The following is a 5,297-nucleotide window of genomic DNA, read 5'->3' on the forward strand; positions in this document are numbered from 1 at the left end:
AGTTTATTCTCTGTTCTAGAGTCCAATATAACACCATTTTGAAAATACATATCAAAGCTACAGTAATTTTGACAGGACCACCTTACTACAAGGAAAAGTAAAAATTAATAACATTTTATTAGTGTATATTTTAAACAAAATAAATGTATTTTGCATCGTGATTAAAGAATAATTCTACATTTCTGGTTAGGTCATTTTATATTGTTTTAAGAACCAAGGTGTTTCCTGAATTGAAAAAAAAAATTCTAATAAGTGTTAACATTATGTAAAAGTTTTTGTTGATGGTAATGGTAATGTTTTTGTTGATTTATTTTATTGTGACTCATTAAAAAATAATAGCAAATCTAGTTACAAAACTCACATTTTAAATTGTCCAAAATAAACACACAATCATTTATTTTTGTTGCACCTGAATTTTTTTCCAGAGATTTAATTTTATTATTGAAAGACTAGGTGTATTGTGTCTGAAACAGACACTCTATTTGGGTGCATTGATTAGAGGTGTACATCTCAGCAGGATTTGTAAACTATTTTCAGGGGGAAAAAAACAAAAATGTGTTTATTTGAGAAAGCGCATCCTAAACTGTGTTAAACAAATTGTCATGTTTGTACATGGAGACTTCGGTCAGGTCTGCACAATGAAATGTCTACCGCTGCCTTTGCTGTGCGCTTGTGTGAAACGACCCTGACCCCTGCTGGTTACATATAAATATTGCACCATCCTGTTTTAAAATAAACGAGCCAATGGAAAATCTAATTTATATATATTCCTGGAGTTTTGGCGGATTATCTTTTGCAAGAAATTTAATTCACAACAATAGAAATTACAAAAATATAAAAATAATCTAAGATTCATGACCTCAAGGATTTTAACAAGTGTTGATTGCGACTAATAATCCAAGTCAAGTCAAGTTAATTTTTTTTTAGCGCTTTTCACAATGGACATTGTCTCAAAGCAGCTTTACAGGATTTAAGAATCAAGGTTGAATGATGTGTATTTATCCCTGCATCTACTACTTTAAATGTCCATAATCTTCATGAGGTGGGACATGACTGGAGCTGGCTCAACCTCAGGATGCCTCGGGATGGGTCTGAGGAGGAGGAATGGTCTCCTGGAGCCACTCTGATCAGCCTGCAGATGCGATAATAACCTCTACAAAGCTAGTCTACTGCACAGCACAGATTCTGTAAAAAAAACCTGAAACAAAAAAGCCCCTAAATATAGATAGATAGATACATACCTATTATCAATTATAATGTTTATTTATATCTATCTATCAATCTATCTATCTATCTATCTATCTAGCTAGCTAGCTAGCTAACTAGCTATATTGTGGTGTGGTTTTATTGTCTATTATTAAGGCTATAAACAGTATTTATAAAGTTAAACTATTATATTATCTGTTGTAACATATAACCATGTATGTTTTTAATATGTCATACATCATACTTTTTAATGTGCTGTTCACGGGTCAGTTTGGTCGATGTTCATTTAAGATTTAATCTTCAATATAAATCTATGTTTTTATTCTTTTTGATGTTCTAAGACAGGTTTATGTGATTATAGGCTTGCCACATGGGATTATGTAAGTAATATCACAGGAAAAACATTTTAAAGTGCATGAATTTTGGGTAAACACATGCAAAACCATTTAAACAACTTTAAATGACAACTGTTGGAAAATCACATGGCTAAACCATGTCCTACACGTGCAAAACTTTGGAGAGAAATAAATAGTGTATAAATATTGCAAGTGGGAATAAAAATAGGTGTTAGTTTCACTTGATTTAATTTTGTAAGGGGCACCTTTTTGCGTGTAAATTGTATTTGCTTTTAGTGTGTTAAATCAATTGTTGGAATATTTGACCAGAGGACCCTGAATGGCTGCAGTGAACAAGACCTGTTTGTTTTTGTGAGCCAGACTGCCTCTGTGCTGCTGAGGATGTAGTGGGTTTGATAAGTTAGCATAAGAATGGTGTCGGGGCTTGCAAACTGCTCTGACCTCTTGACCTCTCCCTCTGAGGACATGAATAGCATGGCTCAGGGCCTTGAAGGCCTTTTCACGCGCTCGAAGACGTGCCTAAGCTCCTAAACATGGTGCTTTAACGAGTGAACGCGATAACACCCACTGCCAGTAGTTTGTTTAAAGCCTCCCATAGAGACACATAGCCAGAGACAGACTAGGCGGTCTGATCTGAAACAAGGGCCTATTTACTGGGAAAACTGTGGATTAGTCTGTAGTCTTGATCGGTTTAGGGAATCCGCTAAGAGTGTCTACATTAGTGAATTTAATAGGAAATAAAAATATTGATATGTACTTTAAAACAATAATTCCTGACCCAAATAAATATCTATAAATATATTTTAATATTTGCATACAAACTCAGAAAAGGGACACTAAACTGTGTCTTTCCTCATTGTGGTGGGACCATCAATCACACACCCTTTATACATTTTACCTGTAGTTTATTCTCTGTTCTAGAGTCCAATATAACACCATTTTGAAAATACATATCAAAGCTACAGTAATTTTGACAGGACCACCTTACTACAAGGAAAAGTAAAAATTAATAACATTTTATTAGTGTATATTTTAAACAAAATAAATGTATTTTGCATCGTGATTAAAGAATAATTCTACATTTCTGGTTAGGTCATTTTATATTGTTTTAAGAACCAAGGTGTTTCCTGAATTGAAAAAAAAAATTCTAATAAGTGTTAACATTATGTAAAAGTTTTGTTGATGGTAATGGTAATGTTTTTGTTGATTTATTTTATTGTGACTCATTAAAAAATAATAGCAAATCTAGTTACAAAACTCACATTTTAAATTGTCCAAAATAAACACACAATCATTTATTTTTGTTGCACCTGAATTTTTTTCCAGAGATTTAATTTTATTATTGAAAGACTAGGTGTATTGTGTCTGAAACAGACACTCTATTTGGGTGCATTGATTAGAGGTGTACATCTCAGCAGGATTTGTAAACTATTTTCAGGGGGAAAAAAACAAAAATGTGTTTATTTGAGAAAGCGCATCCTAAACTGTGTTAAACAAATTGTCATGTTTGTACATGGAGACTTCGGTCAGGTCTGCACAATGAAATGTCTACCGCTGCCTTTGCTGTGCGCTTGTGTGAAACGACCCTGACCCCTGCTGGTTACATATAAATATTGCACCATCCTGTTTTAAAATAAACGAGCCAATGGAAAATCTAATTTATATATATTCCTGGAGTTTTGGCGGATTATCTTTTGCAAGAAATTTAATTCACAACAATAGAAATTACAAAAATATAAAAATAATCTAAGATTCATGACCTCAAGGATTTTAACAAGTGTTGATTGCGACTAATAATCCAAGTCAAGTCAAGTTAATTTTTTTTTAGCGCTTTTCACAATGGACATTGTCTCAAAGCAGCTTTACAGGATTTAAGAATCAAGGTTGAATGATGTGTATTTATCCCTGCATCTACTACTTTAAATGTCCATAATCTTCATGAGGTGGGACATGACTGGAGCTGGCTCAACCTCAGGATGCCTCGGGATGGGTAGAAAGAGTGAAGCAGTGGAGAGGAATTAGCGTAGCTATTGTTCATTATAATAACAAGCACAAGTTGATAATGTGCATGTGATCAGATGTAATGGAGCACAATGTTATGATATGTGATATGTGCTATGTGCTATGTGCAGGCCTTGCTAAAAATCTCTGTCTTATCAAATTTTATAACAGAAAGTTATGTGTCATCCAATCTTTACATTTTTTAACACACTCAGTTATTCGAGCCAATTGAGATGTTTCATCTGGTTTTGATGAGATATATAGCTGGGTATTATCAGCATAACAGTGGAAGCTAATCCAATTACTTCTAATAATATTTCCCAAAGAAAGCATGTATACTGTGAAAAGCAGGGGTCCTAGAACCGAATCTTGTGGCACCCCATAATTTACTTGCATTAACCTGAATAGTTCTCCATTTAAATCTACAAAATGGTAACAATCAGACAGGCAGGATTTAAACCAGCTTAATGCCTGTCCCAGAATGCCGATGTAATTCTGTAAGCGATCCAGAAGAAGGTCATGATCTATGGGATCCAATGCAGATCTAGAAAAAACTAACGGGGCCTAAAACCTGACTGTTAGAAGGAACATAACTGGGCAGACACAATCTTTTCTAAAATCTTAGACATAAACAGAAGATTTGAAATGGGTCTGTAATTTGATAGTTAATTTGGATCCAAATTTGGTTTCTTAATGAGGGGCTTAACAACTGCCAATTCGAGGGGTTTAGGGACATGAAATTAATATAGTGAGGAGTTAATAATATCCAGAAGAGGCTCACCAGCTGTATGTAACACTTCTTTCAGTAGTATAGTTGGAAGGGCAACTAACATATATGTTGTTGATTTGGCTTGGATAATATCATACAGCTCTTCCTGACCTATACTTGTAAAGCAGTGTAATTGTAATTGTGGAGTTTCCCGTGAGACTGGATCACAAGATGCTCCTCAATTGTGTTTCTAATACTTTACATTTTTTCAATAAAGAAATGCATAAAGTCCTGTCTACTGAACTGTGATTCAGATACCTGATTTGTTGTTAATGTAGTCACTGTACTAAAAAGGAACCTGGGATTGTATTTGTTGTTTTCTATGAGTTTGCTTAAGTTCTCAACTCTAGCAGCGTTTAGCGCCTGTCTGTAGCTGAACATACTGTCTTTCTCGTACCTCCAATTTAGTTATTAAATCCACAGCACATTAACAAGAAATAACTATCAACAATTACAAACAAATGGAAGGCATCTGACATTGTGTATTATATCCATGAATGCAGTGACAACCCTAGCTGTTTATTCTGCTTGTGCTGTTTACTTCATCTGTCATCTGCTGAATAATACATTTATTCTAAATGTTTTTGTACGCAGTTGTAAAATTTTTAAGTCTATTACATTGATTGACTTTAGATGTTTTTTTCATTCTAAAACCAAAAGATTAAAATGCGACCCCGGCAGGACTCGAACCTGCAATCTTCTGATCCGAAGTCAGACGCCTTATCCATTAGGCCACGAGGCCTACAGTGAGTTGTAGAAATTCTCGCTTTTATGCGTATGCGTATTTTTTTAATCCACTTTAATGTCTACTTATAATGCAGGATTTATATGTGTTTAGTTATTAAATATACATGCGATACTGTACACATTTGATCCGTAATTATTATTATTTTTATCCATCAAAAAATGTCCAAGCAAAGCTACCAGTCTTAGCCACGCAGTGTCGCTGTATAAGAAACGGAGCA

At 34.2% G+C, this 5,297-nt stretch overlaps 1 non-coding gene across 1 annotated transcript; it reads right to left on the reverse strand.

Annotated features, from left to right (window-relative positions):
• Positions 1 to 5,001: 5,001 nt before the first annotated feature.
• trnar-ucg lies at positions 5,002 to 5,074 on the reverse strand. The gene has a single exon. It is a non-coding gene; the product is annotated as a tRNA-Arg (tRNA).
• Positions 5,075 to 5,297: the final 223 nt, after the last annotated feature.

This window comes from Silurus meridionalis, chromosome 10, assembly GCF_014805685.1.
Source record: "Silurus meridionalis isolate SWU-2019-XX chromosome 10, ASM1480568v1, whole genome shotgun sequence".
NCBI lineage: Eukaryota > Metazoa > Chordata > Actinopteri > Siluriformes > Siluridae > Silurus > Silurus meridionalis.